Raw genomic sequence first — 25,632 nt, 5'->3', positions numbered from 1 at the left:
CTATCCACATGGTCTGAGGAATTGTGAATACTGCTATATACCGATCCAGTGTGGGTATTCCACGAACGTGTCAGTTCATTTGACTCTGAATAGGAGAAAGCTGTGTTTTCGTTTGTGAATTGGTCGGATATTGTCGGAGAGGAGTACAGCGATTGGATGAGTTGATATTTAAGTGCATACGACCCTCTGTAATTTAAAGGGTCCATACGATGAGGTGAGCAGCCAATTTTACCATTGGTGGTGGTCCCCCCCTTGGCACTAAGTCACTTTATGCATGAACTGACTGTATACCACTGAAGATTCCTCACGTGGACTTTTTGACTCAAAAGCTATCTTTGGACTTTTTATTAATTTTAATATGTTAGTAATCATTTTATTTTAGTTAGAGCGCTGTACCATCTGTTTGATATATTGTATTTTGGGATTTGGTAATTGATCCTTGGTGTCCAGCAGCTTTTCGTAAAGGGGTTGTACTGCGCTGATTTTTTCTGTATTTATATTTTGACTGTTAATTATCTTTAAATCTAGCAGCAGTTATCGATGTTTTTCAATATATTGAGAAACGGGAAGTTAAAATAAGTGAAGTGTTCTCTCTGGGTCTTACGGCTGAACCTATCAATGATATGTCCCAGGCATTTAAGAAACTGGGACATATATTTGAAAAAAAGATAAAAACTTGGTGGGATATTACGTCATTCAAACAATATCTGTCAGCTAAACTCATACCCAGACGCATACCCAGACGCTTGAGGTGGGACGTACCACCCAATGACGGTCTGATTGATGAAAGCTCAATGATAGAATGGAGTAATTTCTTCCTTGAAAAGGGTTTTGAGTTATTGGAGTTTCTTCTATTGCGTAAGCAAAGGAAGATGGATGTTTTGGACTCTCAAATTAAAGAAATCACCAAAAATTTGGAGTCTCACAAGGAGAGTGAGGAGTTTATTAAATTGTCTGCTGAACTTAAGAATAAACTTATCAAATGGGATTTAGAGATCCAAAATAAGAAAAAGAAAAAATTTGTGAGAGATCTTGATGACTTTGGAGGGGGTAACATTTTTAAGTGGCAAGCAGCCTCTAATTCAGCTACTAACATTAGTCAGAACCCCACAGGTGAGACTAATAAAAACACAGAGAAAGGCCCTCTGAGTGTAGAGCCTATCCATACATATGCTTCACCCCAGCAATTTAGTCAGTTTCCAACACAGGGGAACAATTATGCTCAGGGAAATGGTAGGAGGGGTAAAAACAAACGAGGAAGAGGTAGAGGAGAGAATCGGCAATCATGGCCTATGAGGGATAATCATTATCCCCCCCTCTCCTCATTATGTAAATCAATCTAATGATTGGAGGACGAATAACCAGTATGGGGAGGGAGGAAGTCAGCAGAGAGAAGGGAGACCTTATTTTCCCCCAGAAAGACCAATACCCACCTATAATAAATATGCACCATTAGCTAACCAGGCACCTTATGGAGGAGGGGATTTTCACAGGAGGCAGGAGCAAGTTCCACCAGTATACAGACCCAATGTTGGGGAATGGTGGAGACAACCTCCTCCTCACACCCCACCCAGTGCGGGTCCTCTCAGGAAACGAAAAGAAAGAGAGGAAAACGAGGGGGTAGGCGACTACAAAAGGCCAAAACCCCAATAGGTATGGGGATCTATAACCTGAGTGGTATTGCATTAAACACTGATGAAATAAAAGTATTAGACAGAGGCCTGAAATTTGCACCCGTAAAAAATGTAAACAAATTCCAGACATATGTGTGTCTTCAGAAATATGTTAGGACCTTGAATATAAAAAAATATTTTTTGTCTAATTCACGTGTAGGCCCCACACGGGGTGGGGGTGGCCATTCTAATTTACGTAATAAGTCAATTTTTAACCCTCCTAATGTGGAGAATAAATATATGGAAGTATTTAAAAATATGGTCACAAAAGATCTGGAAGAATTAAGGGTTAAGAAAATTATGGATCCCCAATATATCAAGCGAGGTATGAAGTCTCTAGAAGCACGCAAAGAGATTATCATAAGGCCCGCAGATAAGGGGGGGGGTTTGGTAATTTTAAGTAAGGAGTATTACCAAAGGGAGATGTCCCGACTACTAAATGATGAGGATACGTACAAAATCCTAAATAGAGACCCAATGTTAATGTATAAAGATGAACTGCATTCCATTGTAGAAGATGGAAAAGACCAAAGGATCTTATCCAAAAAGGAAGCAGCATATCTAGACCCTTTGTTTTGTAGAACCCCTATAATATATTTTCTCCCTAAGATCCATAAAGACAGTACCAATCCCCCAGGGAGGCCTATAGTGAACGGTATTGATTCTGTATCTGCTAGATTGGGTCAATATATTGACTTTTTTCTTCAGCCTTTAGTGGTGAATACTCCGGCATACCTAAAAGATACTAAACATATTATACAAATTTTGGAAGAATTGGGATGTTCCCCTTCCAGTATCTTGGTGACAGCTGATGTAGGCTCCCTATACACCATCATAGGTCATGATGACGCTATGACCTCAGTTGAGTGGGCCTTGTCATCATCAGCATTGTCGGGTAGACATCAGGAATTTTTGCTGACTTGTTTAAACTTTTGCCTGAGCCGAAACTATTTTTGGTATGGCAAGGAGTTTTATTTACAGACCAGAGGGGTTGCGATGGGAGCTCGTTTTGCTCCCAGTGTGGCCAACTTATTTATGGCCCACTGGGAGGAAGAAGCCGTTTTTAAACATCGCCCCCCAGAACTGGTGTGCTACCGTAGATTTATAGATGATCTTATCTTGATTTGGGATGGTACTAGATCGTCACTCGATATTTTTATTCAATCATTGGATTCCAATGATAGGAATATTTCGCTCACATGGAATGTGAGTCAAGATCATATAGTCTTTTTGGATCTGGAGATCAACAAAGATTTGGGTAACTTCAGGTTGGTTAACCATTTTAAACCTACTGATCGTAACGCTTATATTCCCCTGGGGAGTTGTCATCACCAATCTTGGTTGTGCAACATCCCCAGGGGACAATTCATTAGGTTACATCGTAATTGTACGAGGAGTGAGGATTACATATCTCAATCCGATGTGTTGATCTCCAGATTTGAACAAAAGGGATATGATCGGTTGGTCTTGAAGGCAGAATTTGAAAAGGACTACTTTAGTCTCCAGTCAACCTAGGGAGACTAATAATAGTGAGCAAAATTTTAGAATGATTTTAGATTACAATGTTCAACACAAAAAATTTGAAAAGATAGTGTCTAAACATTGGTCCATTTTAAAGCAGGACAAAATTTTGGGACCCGTACTACCTACTCGTCCACAGTTTATTTATAGAAAAGCTCCCTCTCTGAGGGACCGTCTTGCTCCCAGTGTTCTTAACCCCCCTATTCCATCAGAGAACCGATTGTTCTCCTTTTTGGGGGGGTTTTATGCTTGTGGGCGGTGCAAGCCGTGTAAGCATTCTAAAGTCAACATTAAGAAACGGAAGAAGTTTCTGGCCTCTGCAACTAATAGGGAATACGATATTCGGCAATTGATTACATGTGACACGATCGGAGTGGTTTACATGTTAGAGTGCGAATGTGGGTTACAATATATAGGACGCACTTCTAGACCTTTACATGTGCGTTTAGCAGAACATGTAGATAATATTAAAAAAGGTCTGAAAACCCACAATGTGTCCCGACACTTTAAACAATTCCATCAGCAAAACCCTAAAGGCCTAAAGTTTTGGGGGATTGAGAGGGTCACAAAACATTGGAGGGGGGGTAATTTCATACGCCAGTTAAGTCGTAGGGAATCTTACTGGATACATGAGACCAATGTATTAATGCCTGGTGGATTGAATGTCGATTTTGATATTAACTGTTTTATTACTGATCGATGATTTTATTGTTTACTTTTTATTGTATTTTTAGTACTATTTAATTTATTGGCTGCAGGTGATGTCACGTTAATATATGTGTATTATACACATTTTAATATTCTTAATTGTTTTTGAATATTAAGTTCGAAACACATCTTTATTTGCATTTTGTAGGAGGTGGACTTTGTAAACTCAAGTTTGGAGAAAAAAGTTCATGCTTTGCAATTTAAAAATGTGTTTAATAATGGGGTTCTTTTGTATTGGTACCCATTAAGCAGTTTTTCTTTATTTGATTACATTATATACATAAGGGGAAGGGATTCATTGTGGCAACGGCAATGTTTGCAAATATTTATATGATTCCTTTTTTATATTCCGCTCGTTGCTGTGCTCATTTGCATAGTGCGGATAGGCATGATGGGATGAGCCGTTAACTTGGTAACGTTTGTTTAAATTCACAAGGGCTTCCCTGAGGTCTTTGCCTGTTATCGTGTAGATTCATACTACACGACAGGATGTGTTGTTACCTTGGTAACTTTCGTAAACATGGAGAGGCTGTCCGTCACGTCGTGCTCACCGTAAGCGCACTATAGGAACCCCGTATTGTCTATTCATATATCGGGTGTCACGTAGTTTCCGTGTCCGCTGATGAAGTCCCGCCCATAGGGACGTAACGTACGGACGGAGATCACGTGACGTCACCCGCGGTCATTGATCATTTTAAAGATCGTATGAAGCTTTGTTATTGTAAGTGTGTTTTTTATGTATATTCATCATTAAAACGTTTTTCTATGGAGAGCACTATGGCCTGTCTTTCTATCCACATGGTCTGAGGAATTGTGAATACTGCTATATACCGATCCAGTGTGGGTATTCCATGAACGTGTCAGTTCATTTGACTCTGAATAGGAGAAAGCTGTGTTTTCGTTTGTGAATTGGTCGGATATTGTCGGAGAGGAGTACAGCGATTGGATGAGTTGATATTTAAGTGCATACGACCCTCTGTAATTTAAAGGGTCCATACGATGAGGTGAGCAGCCAATTTTACCATTGGTGGTGGTCCCCCCCTTGGCACTAAGTCACTTTATGCATGAACTGACTGTATACAACTGAAGATTCCTCACGTGGACTTTTTGACTCAAAAGCTATCTTTGGACTTTTTATTAATTTTAATATGTTAGTAATCATTTTATTTTAGTTAGAGCGCTGTACCATCTGTTTGATATATTGTATTTTGGGATTTGGTAAATGATCCTTGGTGTCCAGCAGCTTTTCGTAAAGGGGTTGTACTGCGCTGATTTTTTCTGTATTTATATCTAAGGGAAGTGCAGGGTCCGAAATGGGAGACTCTGGAATTGTAGATGGACCTGTTCGACCGAAAATCCCAGATACTTCTGTAACAGTTGTAGTATGGGTGCGTGCAAGTAAGCAACCCTGAATCCCCGGGTAGGTCTAATTCTGCTGTTCTGGGGAATCAAGTCTGGATTTCCTCCTGTGGCATGGCAAATGGCTTTCTGTAACCTTTCCTCAAAGAGTGATTTACCATCAGAAAAACTATATTTATACAAATTTTGTTTTGACACACAGTGTCTGCCACTTGTAGTTCTGACCACAATACCCATATGGCTATCACAAGTAGTGACATTCATCTTGTGAAGTATCAAATTGTGTCCATCATCGTCTCACCGGTGAAGTCTGCTGAGAGCCATAATTCATCCAAAGCCTTGACTTTATTTTCCCTAGGGACATTTTGATGAATCGCTGTTTCCATGTTTTCAGTCCATGCCCGCAGGGCTTTGGATACAGATGAAAGGGAAATGCTGACTTCCAGGCGTTTACCCGCCAATTGGTGAGCTCCTTTATGTTGGGGTCTATTAGTCTGTCTAAAGGATCCTCAATTGAGGCTGAATCATCGATTGGTGAGAGGAAATTCTATGTTATATGAACCACTGCCACATCTACAATTACAGAATCTTGTTCCGACAGTTGATTAAGTTTTCCTTGGCAATTGAGAGGGAAAAATTATTTTCATTTTTTTCCCCTTTCAACAATGTCTCTGATATCATCCATCAGAGTAAGCCTATGTTTCCACTATTGCGTCCTGAAAATCGCACGATTTTACCACAATTTTGATGCAACTTGAAACAATGCCTGTGTATTGAGGTCTATGGATCTCAAGTCGCATCAAAGTGGGGCCAAAGCAGTGCAGGGACCACTTTGAAGTTGCACAGATATGAATGGTACTCATTGGAAATCATGGGGTACGACATGTCATGCATCTTTGCAGTCCCAAGTAGCACGACAAGTCGGACTAGTGGAAACCAAGCTGAAAGAAGGAAACCCTCTCCTTTAGAAATGGGAAGTACATCTTTGACTTCTCAGATGTAGCGTCGGTTTCCTCCCAGCCAATAGCTGGCTTTACAGCCTGGACATGGGGCTGAACTAGTAAAAAGTTGAAGTCCGAGGGCCGAGCCCTTCTGAGGTATCCTCAGATGTCCACTATCATCCAGATGTCTAGGAGGGATACTTGCTGCGTGGTGAGAGGATTTTCTTGAGGATGGGCCAGGGAGAGTTAACTTCTCTGGAGGAGGTTGAGCTAATTTCTGCAATGGAACTGCTGTTGCTCCTTCCGCTATGTAACCCCTGCCCATCCTTTGAGTAGGACAGCTTACCTGTTAATCTTCTGACTCTCTGTCTGCTGCATAGACTTTACAACAGCTTTGCAGACCAATTGGCTGGTAATGGGAGGATCCTGCATGCTCAGCATTTGAGGATTTGAGAGTTAGCGAATGTGAAGAACTATGTCTTTTCACGGGTGAACCCTCCTGCTTGCATGGTATTCTGATCTGGATGGTGTGCCCTGGTTGGGGCATTCATAGGTTTGCTTAAGTCGCCTTGATGTCCGCTTGGACTTCTTCTGGTGTACAAGGCTGAAATACATAAACGTACCAGCATAAGTGCTCTCTTTTTTTTTTACTCACCTGGACGACGGTCCCTACCTTAAATGTTGGAGAGGGTCTTGTTCGGGTGGCGTACTACTTATCTTAGGCAGCAGACACAAAAAGCAGCTAGAGAAAGATAAAGGAGTTAGCGACTAGTATTTCAACTAGAGCAAGGAAACGGTATTCCTGAGTAGAAAGAAATTACATTTAGCATTAGCAAAAAACAGGGTCCCCTCCAGGAGCTCCCGCATAGGAAACCTCCTCAGGTGACAACAGGATGCCATGCTGAAAGCCCCCAGCAATAAACAATGGAGAGGGGAGGGACATCTGTGGAAGATACAACCCTCTAAAAAATGATTTTGACAAACAAGAGCAAAAAATTTAAAATGTGCCCCTATTCAAGATGGCCACCACGACCTCAGGCCGGACAGCAAATGCCAGTATATAAATGCAGATAGGAGCTCTTAGTTAAGAGAAAGCTGCTGTCCCAAAAGACCCACAGAAGGGACTCCCTAAGGCCCCTTTCACACTGGGACAGTGCGGCCATCGGCGGTAAAGCGCGGCTATTTTTAGCGGCGCTTTACCGTCGTTTTAGTGCCGGTCTGCAGCTGCTAGTGGGTGGTTTTAACCCCCGTTAGCAGCCAAGAAAGGGTTATAACCGCGGGCAAAGCCGCGCTGTCCCATTCATTTCAATGGGTAGGAGCAGTTTAGGAGCGGTGAATACACCGCTCCTTTCACCGCTCCAAAGATGCGGCTAGCAGGACTTTTTTCACCGTCCTGCTAGCGCACCGCTCCAGTGTGAAAGCCCTCAGGCTTTCACTCCAGACTGAAAGGGGCCTGTTTTTTTCAGGCGCTACACAGGCGCTATTTTTAGCGCTGTAGCACCTGAAAAACGCCCCAGTGTGAAAGGGGCCTAACTTATCAGCGCATTTAGCTGCCCAAGAATAGGGACTGCACCTGGGAGAGGCTTGAACCCAGCTGAAAGCTGCCAACTGCATCGGTAAGGGACTTTCGACCACCATTCACTAACCATGAGGTATGAGGAAAAAAAGGAGAATGCTGGGAGTGCACTAATCCTTTTCTTTTATAATATTCACTGGTCCTGAGAGAGAAGCCAAGGCGGAGCTTGTCACAGGTATGCTGCCATGGAGGCACCAGGAAAAAAGGTTTAAAGGAGCACTGTCATGATAAATTCATTGAGGCTTCCATTGCTGAACTCTCCTTTGAGAATGCCTGTTCCCTGGCTGTCATTCTGATACTTTGACTCAAATGAGCTACTGACCCGGAAAAAGTAGTTCTGACACTTTTCTGACAATGATGTTGGCCCTACTTCACATCTGAGCAATTAGAAGCCTTTTAACACTTGTCCTGAGGATTCCTATATTATCCTACAATATGGTGCCCATTCAAGTTCTCTGTCACACAAAGCTAAAAAAGTTAATGAGCTTCTTTTGGGGCAGAGTCGCACCTTTTTTGTTCCTTGTACTCTTCAATGGGAGTTTCTGGGGATAAGCCTAAAAACGTGCATAATAAGCATTTTTTCTGCAATTTCTTGCTGCTTCTTCTCCTAGTAACTAGCTTTGAAATGAATTAAAACAAAAATATCCAGGCTTCAAAACGCCTGTGTGCAAATGCGCAAAAAACTAAAAGCTTAAAAAACACTTTAAGAAGCTCAGGTGTAAACCTAGCATTATGGGACCAAAACCAAAACATTTTAAGACATAGCCAGGCATCTAACATTTTCAGAAGGAAGCCTGCATGGTCAGCCAAATACTTATCTGATGACTGATTTACTTTAACTTTGGCTAACCCTTTGAGCTAAGTTTAGACTTTTGTTTACACTGCTATGCCTTGCATTTGTAATGCTTTACAGAGGAGTTGGACAGGCAGCAAGGAGGCTTTTTGACACGTCTTCAATGAGTGTTTTAACCCACTATATGCGGTTGCAGAGCGTTTGTGATGCGCCCATAGTTTCTTGAATGAGTCCACCGTACATGACAATGATACACTTTGCTGCAGGCGAGAGTGAAGCATCGTAACCTTGGCATGGGAACACCCCCATCTACTGACTTTACAGCTTATGGGGGGATCAATAGGGTGGATGCTAAAAACGTGACTCAACCATGCATTCATCACATACTTACCTGTTCTGTGGAATGGTTTTGCACAGAGCAGCTCCAATCCTCTTCTTCTGGAGTCCCCCGCTGGTTCTCCAGGCTCCTCCTCCTCTGCAAGTGCCCCATGGAAAACTCTGGTGCCGGGAACCCAAAGGCTAGTGACGGGCCAGCCCGGGTGAGCATGGAGCAGGATCTCTGAACAGGTAAGTGTCCTTTTATTAAAAGTCAGCAAATACAGTATTTGCAGCTTCTGCCTTTGTATTTTTTTTATACAGCCTGAAAATCCTCGCCCGAGAAACGATCCAACGTTGTGGCCGGCTGCTCCCATAGGCGATCAAATAGTAGATACTCTTTGATCAACTCTATGGCATGGGAGGACTGAAGAGACATCATGACATCACTTCAGATCCAGGCTGGAAGTAAATAATTTTATAAATTTTTTTTAAAGCAAAGGATCAAAACATTTTTTGCTATTAAATGTAGAGAAGAGATTTGGGGTCTATTTGCACCACACATGTGAGATATTGCCACGATAGTTAGAGTGAGAGCAATAATTCTGGTTAAGACCATTCTCTGTAAAGTCCCCTTTCACACAGGGGCGCTTTGCAGGTGCTACATCGCTAAAAATAGCGCCTGCAAAGCGCCCTGAAACAGCCGCTGCTGTCTCTCCAATGTGAAATCCCCGAGGGCTTTCACACTGGAGCGGTGTGCTGGCAGGACGCTAAAAAAAGATCTGCTAGCAGCACCTTTGGAGTGGTGAAATCAATGGGGCAGCATGGCTATACCGCCGGCATAGCGCTGTTGTAGCAGCGCTTTGCAGAGTTTTTTAACCCTTTCTTGGCTGCTAGCGGGGGTTAAAACCACCCGCTAGCGTCCGAATAGCGCCGCTAAAATGACAGTAAAACGGTGCAAAAAATATCGCCGCTTTACCGCTGATGCCCGGGCGCCAGCAGTGTGAAAGGGGTCTAACTCTAAACAGGCAACCTGTAAAGGTGTTTAAAGCATCATCTATAGAGAATTTTAAGTACCGAAGTTTGTCGCCATTCAACGATCATGCGCAATTTTAAAGCATGACATGTTAGGTATCTATTTACTCAGCATAACATCATCTTTCACATTATACAAAGATTGAGATAAATATTTACCCACTTCCTGAGCAGGCCATTTTTTGCGATTCGGCGCTGCGCAATTTTAACTGACAATTGCGCATTGGTGCGATGCTGTATCCAAAAAAATTTTTCCCCACAAATATAGCTTTTTTTTGGTGGTAATTGATCACCTCTGCGGTTTTAATTTTTTGCGCTATAAACTAAAAAAAAGCGACAATTTTGAAAAAATATATATTTTTTTACTTTCTGCTATAATATATATCCAAAAATGGCAAAAAAATTGCAATATGTGTATATTGATTGGTTTATGCAAAAGTTATTGCTTCTACAAACTATGGGATAGATTTAGGGACTTTTATTTATTTTTTATTGTTTTTACTGGTAATGGTGGTGATCAGCGATTTTTAGTGGGACTGCGATATTGAGGCGGACAAATCTCACCCTAAAATATACTTTTTAGGGACCAGTCACATTATTACATTGATCAATGCTATGAAAATGCACTGATCAATGTCTAAATGACACTGGCAGGAAGGGGTTAACACTAGAAGGTGATCAAGGTGATCACCTTCAAGGTTAATCAAGGTAATAACTAGAAGGTGGTCAAGGTGATGAACTGTGTTCCCTCAGCGTGTTCTAACTGTAGGGGTGATGGGCTGCCAGGGAATGACAGAGATCACTGTTCCCGATCACTGGGGACAGAAGATCTCTGACATGTCCCCTGTCAGAATGGGGATCTGCCTTGTTCACAAAGGCAGATCCCCGCCCTGCCTCCGTACACTGCGATCGCGGGTTGGCGGCGGACACCGAGTCTCCCGGACCCGTGGGTGCGCTCACGTGGCTCGCAGCGGGCGCACGCCTGCTATTAAGCTATTAGAAGAGCCGGTGTACAAATAACAGCAATTCACGCAGCCGTGCCAACCTGCTGCAGTAAAACTGTGATGGCTGGTCGGCAACTGGTTAAAGTGTATTTTTTTTTCAAACAGCGTTTGCAAAACCGCTGCAAATACCACGTACATAAAAAATTGCATCAATCTTACTTTTATTCCCTAGGGTCTCTGCTAAGAAAAAAAAAAAAAAGTATAATGTTTTGGTGTTATAATTTTTTTTTTTTAATATTATTTTTCTAGCAAAAAAATACTGATTTAAACAAATAGTGCCAGAAAAAGCCAATCGGCAATTCTGCATATATTCATTAAGAATTTATTGGGGTTTTTTTCCCATCCTTAACTTAATTTTAAAATGTCCTTCTTAAAAGCTTTACAAAATCCTGTCCCTTTTTTATTTTCAGTTCTCCTCCTTTGACTTCCTAACTTTCCTAATTTTCTGTCTGCTCTCCCTCTCCCCACCCTGCGTGCTCTGTCTGTCCCAGCCTACTTTTCCTACCAACCTCTTGCACACATTGCCGACCCTTATTCTTCCAGCTGTTATAGCATGCTACTGAAGCTCTGCGCTATCGGACAGAGACATTGACAAGAACAGGTAATCCTGAAATGCTCCCTAGGCATGATCTATCTACCTCTTTGCAGAGGGTCCTTAACATTTTCTGAGCATTTGGAAAATTTAGTGATTCTAACACTGTGCTTTATAAACTCTATAAGCTTTAAATCCTCATTATCCTACAGCGTCTCATATTGCTAAATACTTAATCTACTATAATGCTGACATGTGAATGGATGTACATGTTTAAGGGTTATCTTCGCAAATGCTTTTAGAATTACAGATAAAAAATAAAAAAAAACAGTTCTCCTTAAATAATGGGGATTTTTGTGCCGGCATCCTGCCACTTTGCTCTGGCATTTTGCTGATTCAGTAGTACGCGGCAGTACACAGGAGGGCACCTAACCTCCAAGTCTGATATATACATTGGATTTAAGAACAGATAACGCCAAACTGGCTCTTGAGACATTAATCCTTGCCATAATGCTCCCACCGCAAATCACAGGACATGTATATCTTACTCTGCTCCAGATAAAACTGAACGAAACATGATTACGTTTGATTTGTGCTGGTAAATCAGTCCATAAAACGACCACAATGCCTACAAAAAACACGGTTAAGGAGTTAGTCCGCCTAAAAACAGCTTCTTTGGATTTTGTAGATGCAGTCAAGCGATCAGCTTCCCTCATCTTTACAGGTCTTCAGTGGTAAGTCTCTGGCTCTGATCGCTCTTCCTGCTGCTTTAAGGGAAGTCTCACTCTTCCTGCTGCATTTATAAATACATGCAGAATTGCTATGACAAGGTTTATCTTTAAAGTGGATCTTTGGGCTGTATGAAAGAAGTCAGCAGCTGCAAAAATACTGTATCTACTGACTGTTACTAAAATGACACTTACCTGTAAAGGGATCTAGCGCTGTGCTGTCCTCACCTGGGCTGGTTCTTGATCGCCCTTCGGGTACCCGACACTGGTTTAAAATAAATTCAAATCTTTTGATTTGAATATATTTTAAATTGTAAGCTCCATGAGCAGGGTCCTCCTTTTCCTTCTGTATTGATTTGTATTCTAATTGTACTCCCCCCTTTACAGGCATACCCCAATTTTAAGTACACAATGGGGTTTATTTACTAAAGCTGGAAAGTGCAAAATCAGGCTCACTTCTGCATAGAAACCAATGAGCTTCCAGGTTTTATCACCAAAGCTTAATTGAACAAGCTGATGTTAGAAGCTCATTGGTTTCTATGCAGAAGTGAGCCTGATTTTGCACTTTCCAGCTTTAGTAAATAAACCCCATTGTGTACTTAAAAGTGAGGTATGCCTGTATATTGTAAAGCCCTGCACAAACTGTTGGCGCTATATAAATCCTATATAATAATAATGATAATTTCACTGTGAAAGATTACAATTTAAAAACTTCTGTATCAAGTAAGAAACTTAGGATCTAAACAATGGAGACCTTACATATGATTCAACTAGCCAATATCTACTGAATCCTATTAGTTTTGGTTGGATGAATCCTTTAGGTTTTTGGCAATTTTAATTTACCTATTTTATTGTCTTATTATTCACGATGGTAGTTGCTTCTAAAAAGTCTCTTTCTGTCCTTAACAGACATTTCCTGCTTGTACATTCCGTTCAGTGAACAGAGTGTTTGTTTCCCACCCTCTTACCTTGCCCTGAATAAATAGCTTTTACATTTGTTTTACTGTTAATATTAATCTCCTGCGCACTTGCCAGCCAAACGCGGTTACTTATACAAACTCTTTCAGGAGGTCAAGAACAGCATAATGCCGCCTCTTGATCTGTGTTCATTTTCATTGTTGTACTTGTTCACAGCAGATGGACGGCCAACACATCAAAAAATGTAACATATTTAAAGTTTAAGGTAGCTATCATAGTTAACATAGAGTTGTATGCCAGTATGAACACCTTTACTGCCCAGTCTACATCAAGGTACTATGACATCTACATTTTTTTCACAAGGGACATACAATATATTACCAAAAGTATTGGGGCGCCTGTCTTTACACGCACATGAACTTTAATGGCATCCCAGTCTTATTCCATAGGGTTGAATATTGAGTTGGTCCACCCTTTGCAGCTTTAACAGCTTCAACCCTTCTGGGAAGGAGTATGTCTATGGGAATGTTTGACCATTCTTCCAGAAATGAATTTGTGAGGTCAGGCACTGATGTGGACGTGAAGGCCTGGATCACAGTCTCTGCTCTAATTCATCCTAAAGGTGTTCTGTCGGGTGAAGGCCAGTCAAGTTCCTCCACACCAAACACACTCATCCATGTCTTTATGGACCTTGCTTTGTGCACTGGTCCAATTTATTTGGTGGAGGTGGGATTATGGTATGGGGTTGTTTTTCAGGGGTTGGGCTTGGCCCCTTAGTTCCAGTGAAGGGAACTCTTAAGGCATCAGCAAACCAAGACATCTTGAACAATTTCATGCTCCCAACTTTGTGGGAACAGTTTGGGGATGGATCCTTCCTCTTCCAACATGACTGCGCACCAGTGCACAAAGCAAGGTCCATAAAGACGTAAATGAGTGACTTTGAGGAGAAAAAACATGACTGACCTGCACAGTGCTATGACCTCAACCCTACAGAACACCTTTTGGGATGAATTTGAGTGGAGACTGCGAGCCAGGCCTTCTTGTCCAACATCAATGCCTGACCTCACATTCTGGAAGAATGGTCAAACATTCTCATAGACACACTACTAAAGCTTGTGAACAGCCTTCCCAAAAGAGTTGAAGCTATTTTAGCTGCAAAGGGTGGACCAAATGAGTCTTGAACCCTACGGACTAAGACTGGGATGCCATTAAAGTTCATGTGCATGTAAAGACAGGTGTCTCAATACTTTTGGTAATATAGTGTATATGCATACATATTCACAAGCATACACAGATGGCCACATTGTAACCTCATTTGATGCTTGAGTGGTGCATTTTATGGTTAGGAGCCCATGAATGTGAACAGTGCTTGGCCCACTTGGGAAGGTTAGACTAGCCCATGGTTGTAACTAGATAAAAAAATTAACTTTTAAAATGTATCTGTTGTGAATTCACAATGCTTTATGTCTTTTGCAAAAGAATGCCTTCCCACCGAAAACACAAACTTAAGCCTAATGGGCACAAAGGTGGTGGTCCAAGTATCATGAGAGCTAGTCTTAGCTAACCAGGGCCCAGCAGATCCAAGTAAATTACAACCTCCTGCATCCAGTTCATGCTAAAAAAGTGTAGTAGAAATAAAGTACCCCCAAATAGGCTACTTTGTTAAATAATGAAAAAATAATCAATCTCAAAGAGAAACTTTGGTGAAGTTTGGTCAATTTCATTAAAATTATTTTTGGAGTGTTTACAAGCTCATAAATTAGGACACAAATAAATACCTATTATTATGTATACAAACTTTATTGAAGACAAGCATACTTTCTAATATATGTTAAAAAATACTTTCATGACAAGGATTCTTGGTTTTCAAGAAGGGAAACCCAATGGTAGCTGCTCACTTGTGAACTGCCTCTCTCTAATTGATACTTTAAACAAAGTTGTATGATAGGAGCTGTTGCATAGCTTTATGTATAGTCTGATTCCAAATCTCAGGCTGCATTCACACCTGAGCGTATAATTTTCATGCATTTTTTATTTCAATTTTTACCACAATTTGCCACGATTTTGTACAGGTCAAAAGGTCACCAATGCAGAAAAATGTCTGTAATCTTCCCAAAAAGAAGCTCATGTACTTTTTTGAGCTTCAGGCATTTTGCTTCAGGTGACAGAATGCTCAGATGGGCAGTGAACAGGGGCCGTTTAAATGAATGCGATTTTGCTTGTTGGGCGTTTTTGAACTTTTGAGATGAGCGTTTTACAAGCTGAAAACGCTCAGGTGTGAGTGCAGCCTAACCAGCATTTGTTTACTGCTCTGAGGCAAACACATACAGACCACTTGTAGTCAGACAACTCCAGAGCTCCACCTGCTGAATGCACATGGTATTTATGAAAAATAGAGGTATATATGTTTTATATATATATATATATATATATATATATATATATATATATATATATATATATATATATATATATATATATATATATATATATATATATATATATATATATTCTAAAACATTTAATATTCTGTTCCAACCATATTCAATTAAGAAAATATGTACAAAACGCATTCCCTTTAATGCGATTTCTGAATTCACTCATCAAATGCAAAGTCCCCTTTTCAATAATATAAAAACACAACAAGGGTTAGAGTTAGGAGAATAAATGTGATCCGTATGCTCCAGGTGCAACCTAAATGAGCTTTGTACTGATTATAGGTATGTGTAAAAGACTCTCACAGTCTGATTTCTATATCATTTTTTAAAGGCTAACTCTAGTATTTAAAAAAATATGTCGGCAAATGCTGCCCCAGGCATCCTTGTAGACTACAAATGACAGCTTTGCTAGGTTTGCATCCTTACGGATGGACGGTGTGGCAGGTGTGCAGTGTGTACAGCTGCTGACGTGTGCACTGCTGCTTGTATGCTTGGAGGCTGCCTCAAGATTCAGACAAGTTGGCAGGATCTGACTTCTGCTGGCCAGCATTCTCTATGAGTCAACCAAGGCAGCTTCTACCCACTTTAATACCAAAGGAAAGTTTTGTGAACACCTTATAGAGTCGCAGTGGGAGCCACATGATCCGTATATATACACTTAATCATGGTTGATGCGACACAGTACCACTATCAATATCATATATCTATTTTAGGTTCAATAATGGTTATCCTTTTTGACCAAAGAAATAGGACATTGTTTGTAAAGTGTACGCAGTTTTTTTGGAAGTACATATAATTTATTGTACACAGCTGCATACTTCCTTCAGTTTTATAAGATAAAAATATGGTTGGTCATCAGTCTGCATGGACTTCTATACATATCCGACATGAGACTGTGTGTTAACCTTTTAAGTTTAACATACTAATGAATTTGTGCATTTGTTTTTCTTAGTAATTAGTTTCTTAGTAATTTCCTCGCCGGAACATGTGTTGCCGGCACGTTCCCATGTGCTACGATTGTGCAGCAATTTATTTGAATGGGCTGCAAAAGGCACTGGAATGCTAAAAAAAAGTAGTGCAAGCACTTTTTTTTGTTCAGAATGCACTTCACCAAACCGCATGGTACTTTGGTACCATGTGATTGGATGCCTGCAAATCTGCTGCAGCAAGAAGCATTTGGCGTGCCAATAATAATTTATTGGCATCCACATGCTGGCTATTGTGTTCTGGAATCAAAAGATAGAGCACCAAAACGATCATCTCAAAAGTCCATAATCCTTTATTGTTGATAGTTAATGACAATAGGAATGACAGCACTTTCCAATGCGTTTTGAGAAAGACCTCCTCCTTCATCAGATCTTTGGCTTAAAGTGGAAGTAAACCCATTGATTTAAACAGTTTCAAAAAATGGCATGCCGGGAATGCTAACTGCACATTGGCTGTGCTCTCAACCAAACTGTCAAACCACCCAATGGCTGGTGTCATAACGGATCACATGTACAGCACTGTGGCAGCTGAAGATTAAACAGAGGCAAAGATGGCAGCTTCCGTGGATGAAAACGATAGGGGAGTTTACTTCCACTTTAAATATACAGTTTCACAAATAGTGTTTTTTAGAGCCCCAGTGGACAATCTGTCTTGGTAGAAAAAGCCTTGCTGTCATAATTGGCTTGTATTCAAATACTGGTATAATAATACTGTGCTGTCTGCCAGGGGAGTGAAGGATCAGGTCAGAAAAACTGATTTTACAAGCCCCTAGATCGGTAGTCTCCAAACTTTCAAAGGGCCAGTTAATTGTTCTTCCGACTTTAGGGGGGCCGGATTGTGGCCAGTGGGAGTAATAATATTCCTGGCACCAGCGGGAGTAAACATAGTCGGATTTGGTATTAGGTGGAGGAATAGTGCTCCATCGTTGTTATCATAGTGATGCATAGTGCCCCATTATTGGTATCAGTGGGAGAAATGGTGCCTCACTGTTGGTGTCAGTTGGTAGAACTGTGTCTTGTATCAGTGGGAAGAATAATGCCTCAAGGGCCAGGATAAAACTAGCAATGGACCGCATCCGGCCCCCCGGGTGGCACTTTGGAGACCACTGCCCTAAACTAAACCAACAGTTTGAGTTCAGCTTTAAGTTTTACTACCATCCTCTAGCTGATGGGAGTTAGATTTGATTTCAGCTCATTCTATTCTTTGCTTTTGTATTCTGACAGCCAGTACCCGCGGCTGTCAGAATACCTAAACAGTAACTGCAGCTGATTGAGGAAGGATGGTTTTGGGTGGAAGACATTACTGTATGCTGTCAATACATTGATTATTAAAAATATGGCAAGAAGAACTAATTGAAGTGTGACAGATTTTTTTCCTATTGTCAATAAGGAGTGAGTGGAGTTCTGGATCTGTGTGTATTTCTGCAGCTGATTTGCTGCTGTCACTGTTTGGCTGACTTTTTTCCCGCCAGCCTTCTTCAGTTTCTAAATTGGAGTTTGTCGAGCCAGGTAGTGTCAGCCAGGCTGATCAAAGAGAATCCAATGAAATTGAAGTCTTAAATGGCCAGCTTTGAAGTGAAATGCTGCCCAAAACGTTTAGAAAGAATAGAAAAGTCAAACCAGTGGTGTTGCGTCGGTTGTTAGTGCCTGGGACAAGACAAGTCATTTGGGCTCCCTCACCTGTGGACGTTTAGCACTCTCTGATTCCCCTCCACGTCACCAGTATTAAAACCCTTACCTTACTCTTTAAGCACATGTATTGTATTTTAAGAAAATACTGATGTAATTAAAGTAAAATGCGTCTAATACTAGTATACTCAAATACCTATACTAATGTTAATGGGGTCAGTAGGATGTAGAGCAGTATACAGGGGTCAGTAGGATGTAGAGCAGTGCACAGAGGTCAGTAGGATGTAGGGCAGTATACAGGGGTCAGTAGGATGTAGGGCAGTATACAGATGTCAGTAGGATGTAGGGCAGTATACAGGGGTCAGTAGGATGTAGGGCAGTGTACAGGGGTCAGTAGGATGTAGGGCAGTATACAGGGGTCAGTAGGATGTAGGGCAGTATACAGGGGTCAGTAGGATGTAGGGCAGTATATAGGGGTCAGTAGGATGTAGGGCAGTATACAGGGATCAGTAGGATGTAGGGCAGTGTACAGAGGTCAGTAGGATGTAGGGCAGTATACAGGGGTCAGTAGGATGTAGGGCAGTGTACAGGGGTCAGTAGGATGTAGGGCAGTGTACAGGGGTCAGTAGGATGTAGGGCAGTGTACAGGGGTCAGTAGAATGTATTGCAATGAACAGAGGTCAATAGGATATAGAGTCGTGTACCAAGGTAATTAGCATGTAGGGCAGTGTACAGGGAATATTAGGGGAGAGGACAAGTGTTAGCAGGGCAGCGAACAGGAGGCCAGCAGGGCAGAAGACAAGCGTTGGCAGGACAAAAGGTAGGGATCAGCAGGGCAGAGGAAAGGGGGCAACAAGACAATATACAGGGGTCAGTGTGATGTAGAGCAGTGTACAGAGATCAGTAGGGCAGAGGACTGGGCATCAGTAGGATAGGGGACTGGGGGTCAGCAGGGCAGAGCACAAGGGGTCAAGAGGGCACAGTACGGGGAAGAGGGAGGGGGTTAGCATGGCAAAGTAAAGGAGGTCAGCAGAGCGCATGGGACAGTGCAGGGAGTGAGGAGGGCAAAGTACAAGGGCGTTAGCAGGGGTGTTAGGAGAGCACAGTACAGGTGGGGTTGGGAGGGCACAAACTGGAGAGTTGGGAGTGCACTGTATAGGGGGAGTTGGGAGGGCACAGTACAGGGGGGCTCGGGAGGGCAGAATATAGGGGGTTGGTGGGCACACACCAGGGGGTCGAGAGGGCACAGTATGAGGGGAGGAGTTGGGAGGGCACGAGAAAGTGGGTCGGAAGGTGGTTGGGAGAATACAGTAAAGGGGGGTTGGGAGGGAAGAGTAAAGGGGGCAGTGGAAACCTGGGGGCCATGACAACCCATAATGAACCCATTTCTCACAGTGAAAAAAGGAAAAAGGAAATGACATCTTCCCATTTGTCAGCTAACAGCACTTCTTTGCTAAACTGCAGTAACTCAGCAGATTGAGCATAGAGGTGCCTACATGCCAATCCATGATGTACTGCTGGCTGAGTTTACCTCCAGACACACTGCCTTTTGCTCGGCCCCAGTGGCGGCCCACCCATAGGGGGCGCCCGGGCGCCGCCCCCTCTCCCCCTAGGTGTAAAAAAAAAAAAGTAAAAAAATAAAAAACGGACCCTTTAAGACATTTAAAAAAAAAAAATGTCATTTAACAATTTAACATAGTGTACTGTGGTGCCGGTCACAGTGCACTATGAGAAGCGCCACATCGATGCAATCACAAGATTGCATCCATGGCGCTTCATTTGCGAGTTAAAAACCCGCCTTGCGGCGCACTGCAGAACGCCGACTAGCTTCCGCCCGTAAAATCACTGTGATTCTACGGGCGGGAGCATTGTCATTCTTAGATAGGCAGGTCACTTCCGGCTTTCGGCTGCTTCACGAAACCCGGAAGTGACGTCGGCAGCTCCGTTCCTCAGCCCGAGCGGAGCTGCAAGACAGTGAGGCAAGAGGTGAGTCACCGCATAAAGGCTTTCTAGTTTCTACTTTGTTGAGAATGTTCATGCATTTAGCTGAATGAATGGAAAAAAAGCTTTCACAGCCAGAAAGGTTTCCCCAGGCCAGGCGACTTTTGCTGTGGCCAATCAGAGAATGAGCTCTGAAGGGGGAACTCCACGCCAAATTTCAGAAAAAAAATTTGACGTGGGTTCCCCCTCCGAGAGCATACCAGGCCCTTAGGTCTGGTATGGATTCCAAGGGGAACCCCCTATGCCGAAAAAACGGCGTGGGTGTCCCCCCCAGATCCATACCAGACCCTTATCCGAGCACGCTACCCGGCCGGCCAGGAAAGGGAGTGGGGACGAGCGGGCGCCCCCCCCTCCTGAGCCGTACCAGGCCGCGTGCCCTCAACATGGGGGGGTGCCTTGGGGGAGGGGGGGCATGGGCTGTTGTGCCTGAGCAAACATGGGCCACACAATCAGTCCACACAATTGTGACTCTAGCCTAATTTCTGCACCCGTCTAAATTTTGTGCCCGGAGCGACCGTCCCAGCTGCCCCCCATGCTACGCCACTCAGTCCAGCTTCATTATTTCTCCTGGTGACCATTGTCTCTAGGGTAGAAAATGAAACAGTTGTCACTAGAACAGGAGTAGTTAGGATATCTTTTAAAGGGGTATTAAACCCAAAAGCAACCATTTATTATATTGGCACTTACCATTTCGTAGATATAGTGGCTGCATTCATTTTCTTTTTTAGATTTTCTTTCTACTATTTCTACTATTTTCATCTGGCAATCCGCTCAGTATGTGTGTTGTTTTTCAAAAGAACAAGCTTTCCAACAGAATGTATCAGTTACAGAGATGAGACAGGCCCCTCGTATTAAGACTACCTTCAGAACTTTTTTTGCAGTATGTTAAGGCAGTTATGCCAAGCATTTAAGCTGGCCATAGATGGTGCGAATTTCTTTTCTAGAACCACAGGTTGCAGTGTTGCACAGTGGTGATGGGGGAATGCCTCCCGTGGAGCTATTCTGTTCTCCCGGCAGGCGGTGCCTTCCCGGCCAGGAGAGCAGACGGTGATTATTGCTAGCAGCTATAGCCGCTGACAATAATCGCATATACAATCCTACGGGCTGATTGTACCCACGTTGTTCGATCGACACACGGTATTATTGCTATGTGTTGCAGTGTGCTGCAACACAGGTTGCTTTAGTTTGGATGTCAAATAAAACAAATGGCATTGCAACACATAGGTGTGAAGCCAACCTAAAGGAAACATGTCATGAGAAAAATAAAGGGGCTAGTGTTGCTAACGAAGGTCTCTTCTGAATATACTAGTTGTCTTGCTGTCTTTATGACCCCTCGGACTGTCTTGTGAGTTGCTAACATGGATCAGGTACCCATATTTGAAGTCCTGTCTTGCTGCATGCTTGTCCTGTATCTGTAACTCTCAAAATATTGAAACCTGAAACAACCAGGCAGCTAGATTTTTCAGCAGTCAGGTGTACGGGTGCTCCACTGTAGAGAAGAAGGCTGACTTTAATGTGAAGGAAGTATGAGCCTCTTTAACATAAAGGAAACCTGTACTTAGGCCCCGTTCACACCTGAGCGAAGCAGCCAACGTGTGTTTTTTTGCGTGTTTTTATAGCGCTTTTTTGGAGCATTGCTTAAGAAAACTATGCGTTTTAGCAAGTTTTTCTCTCTTCTGCTGTGCCCTGATGTGAACGGGGCCCTAGATAATCTGGGGAATACAATTTTTGCCCTCTATTTTAGAAAATGCTGTTTTCTTGGCTGACATGTAGATCTAATGGCTTTAATAGCTCCAGAGGCACAGACCTGGAACAAGTATGCCATTCAGACTTCACTTCTAACCTTCTAATCTGAATGCATGTTCCAATTCGGTAAAGCTGACCACACACCATGCATTCTTTTTGTACAATCCCTCTAGTGACAGCCTCCCCTGTTTGTCTTCCTTTTGTTAGTCTGCAGTTGAGGATGAAGGGAGTGGGAGATGTCCACCAGACTCATGCTGACCCCACCCTCTTGCCACAATGTCTCAGTGGGCCGTGAATAGCAACATGGACCAGCAAAGTGGACTCCTGGGCAGGGACATGGGTGTGTACCCAGGGCTGTCTTTAATATTGATTGGGTCCTGGGCAAAAATTCTCATGGAACCCCCAACGCCAAAGCCCTAACACCCCCCCCCCCCCCCCCCCATGCAATTTCACTCTCCACCTGCTCTGAGATATACAATAAATAGCAGCTAGACTCAAAATCGGTTTACTGTATCAGATCAGGCATGAATGAAAGGATTCTACACCAAGCCCCAATGTAATGAGAAGATTTACACTGACCACTAGAGATGAGCTTCGAGTTCGAGTCGAACTCATGTTCTACTCGAACATTGCCTGTTCGACTGTTCAGCAAACAGTGAACAAATTGGGCTGTTCGCAGCAAATTCGAAAAGCCGGAACACCCTATACAAGTCTATGGGAGAAATCTAAAGTGCTAATTTTAAAGGGTAATATGCAGGTTACTGTCCTAAAAAGTGTTTTGGGGACCCGGGTCCTGCCCCAGGGGACATGGATCAATGCAAAAAAAAGTTTTAAAAACGGCCGTTTTTTCAGGAGCAGTGATTTTAATAATGATTAAAGTGAAACAATAAAAGTGTAATATTCCTTTAAATTTCGTAGCTGGGGGGTATCTATAGTATGCCTGTGAAGGGGCGCATGTTTCTGGTGCTTAGAACTGTCCCTGCACAAAGTGTCATTTGTGCAGGAAAAAAAGTCTTTTAAAATCACTTGCGGCTATTGTCGGGTCCCGTAATACAGAGAACACTCAATGAGTGTTCTCTGCATTAGCCGACAATTCATTCATTCATTGATAAAAAAAAAAAAAAATAATAAAAAGCGTGGGGGTTCCCCTAAATTCAATTACCAGGCCCTTCAGGTCTGACATGGATATTAAGGGGAACCCCGTGTCAAATTTAAAAAAAAATTGACGTGGGGGTCCCCCTAAAAATCCATATCAGACCCTTTATCCAAGCACGCAACCTGGCAGGCCGCAGGAAAAGAGGGGGGATGAGAGAGCGCACCCCCCTCCCTCCTGAACCGTACCAGGCCACATACCCTCAACATTGGGAGGATGCTTTGGGGGTCTGTGATCCCTCAAAGCACCTTGTCCCCGTGTTGATGAGGACAAGGGCCTCATCCTCACAACCCTGGCCGTTGGTTGTGAGGGTCTGCGGGCGGGGGGCTTATCAGAATCTGGAAGCCCCCTTTAACAAGGGGACCCCCAGATCCCGCCCCCCCCCTGTTTGAAATGGTAAGGGGGTACAAAAGTACCCCTACCATTTCACAAAGAAAGTGTCAAAATGGTTAAATAAGACAAACACACTTTTGAAAAATTCCTTTATTAAAAATAAAAAAAATAAAAAAAAGATTCCAGCGGTGCTAATACACTCTTGCTATCCAGCGACGGGTCTCCGGGGTCCAGCGATGGATGATCATATCCAGCGACGGGGGATCTCTCAGTCCAGCGCTGTCCATACATCCTTCTTCTGTCTCCACTCCGGAGACACTGCAGAGATCCCAGCGCTGGCGTTTCTTATATTAGGTGGGCGGGGCCACCCATCACCTGACCCCGCCCCTCTGACGCTGGAGAGGGAAGCCATGGGTTCCCCAGTGACGTGTGGGTGACCCCGCCCCCTCTGATGTAACGGAAACCTGCAGGGACAGTTCTAAGCACCAGAAACATGCGCCCTTTCACAGGCATACTATAGATGCCCCCCAGCTACGAAATTTAAAGGAATATTACACTTTTATTGTTTCACTTTAATCATTATTAAAATCACTGCTCCTGAAAAAACTGACGTTTTTAAAACTTTTTTTTGCATTGATCCATGTCCCCTGGGGCAGGACCCGGGTCCCCAAACACTTTTTAGGACAGTAACCTGCATATTACCCTTTAAAATTAGCACTTTAGATTGTGAACGTTCGAGTCCTATAGACTTTAATAGGGTTCTAAAGTTCACACGAAGTTTAGGTCTGTTCGCAGGTTCTGGTGCGAACCGAACAGGGGGGTGTTCGGCTCATCCCTACTGACCACCAATGTAACTGAGACATTTAGCGTGCGTTCACATTTGTGTGTCAGGAACGCATGCAAAATCTGCAGCTGCCCTTTAGCAGATACACAGTAATGCCATCAATTGTTAATGACACCCTCACACATCCGCTGACATGTGCCTCGGCACCGTGTGATTTTGAAAAAGGGTTAGGGACCTTCTTCCACATTTCTAGCGCATAGAGCAGCCCATTGAAATGAATGGGCTGCCCCACACACGACCTACATCTTTATCCACCCTGTCAGTACACCTTTGCATCATAAAACCCCTGCTAACCTCTGCACCCCAAACCTCCCCCATCCTCTCCACACCAACCCTCCACCCCCTTTAACTCTACCTGCCTACTCTGCTCATCTTTGGACCCACCTATTCGCTTGCCTTTGCAGAACAGGCAGATGTTAGGCTTAATAACCACAATTGTAGGTTGGACTTTCAAGCATGCCCCTTTACCTCCCCAGTGGGCAGCATTCGGTATAGGTGATGGTGGATTTGACCTGGGGGGGGGCATGATATACATATGAATGGCACCAATATTTACATGTAAACGCAGGGTCTGCATGTGAGTCATCTGTACACAACAATAGGGTAGAGCTTAGCAGCATTAGTAGCAGCACTTCACACTGAGACATTGGGACACAGCACGAGACTAAAACTTCAAGGAACAAGGGAATTTAAACCAGAATAGTTGGCAAGTATGTGGCAGCTGCTTTGGGCCCCACAACAATGACAGGGCCCAGGGCAGCTGCCCCTTTTGCCCTGCCTTAAAAACGGCCCTGTGTGTACCCCCCTCAAAGTAATGTATTACCACAACTGTGGCAATGCACATTAAAGCCGCGTACACACGGGCGGACTGTATGGCCTACTTAGTCCATCGAAACACATTTCAGCGGACAGTCCGTTCGTGTGTGGGCTTCAGCGGACTTTTTCAGCGTGCAGTCTGGCGTACTAAGTATTTCGGATTTTTCGAAATTCTGTCCGTCATACTTTGGTTTCAGCGGACAATCCGCTCGTCAGTAGGCTAGTTCGACGGACTAAGATTGGCACATGCTCAGAAAGGATTTACACGGCGGAAGGTTGCATTGCTGTGTATTCGACTTCCTATTTCTAGTCCCGTCATACGTGCTGTACACGTCATCGCACAAGCTTTCGACGGACTGTTTGTGCATCCGTGTGTGGTCAAGTCCGTTCATTCGAAAGTATGACGGACTGTCCGTCGGATTGTATGACGGACTAAGTAGGCCATACAGTCCGCCCGTGTGTACGCGGCTTTAGTGTGCTGATCTAATGTGGTGCCATTCATTTTGAAGGCCACCTCAACGCACCTTCCGATGGACGTGCTTTACAGAGCAAAGCGAAGCAATGCAATAACTGGTGGTGCACT

General features: G+C 43.2%; 1 protein-coding gene across 2 annotated transcripts in view; it reads left to right on the top strand.

The window, feature by feature from the left end:
- Nucleotides 1-11,415: 11,415 nt before the first annotated feature.
- Nucleotides 11,416-25,632, top strand: part of CDC42EP1 (CDC42 effector protein 1) — a 97,980-nt gene continuing 83,763 nt past the window's right edge. Inside the window, exons 1-2 of one of the 2 annotated variants that reach the window (XM_077452240.1) lie at nt 11,472-11,526; nt 12,146-12,191. The gene's annotated coding sequence lies outside the window, so the exon portion shown is untranslated. Of the gene's footprint in view, nt 11,527-12,145; nt 12,192-25,632 lie in introns of both variants that reach the window. The other variant, XM_077452239.1, reaches the window with a different exon arrangement.

This window comes from Lithobates pipiens, unplaced genomic scaffold, assembly GCF_037356315.1.
Source record: "Lithobates pipiens isolate NorthernLeopardFrog02 unplaced genomic scaffold, aLitPip1_a1.2 Scaffold_23, whole genome shotgun sequence".
NCBI classification, from domain to species: domain Eukaryota; kingdom Metazoa; phylum Chordata; class Amphibia; order Anura; family Ranidae; genus Lithobates; species Lithobates pipiens.
The sequence above is the reverse complement of the archived record's forward strand: the minus strand, read 5'-3'. Positions and strand labels throughout refer to the sequence as shown.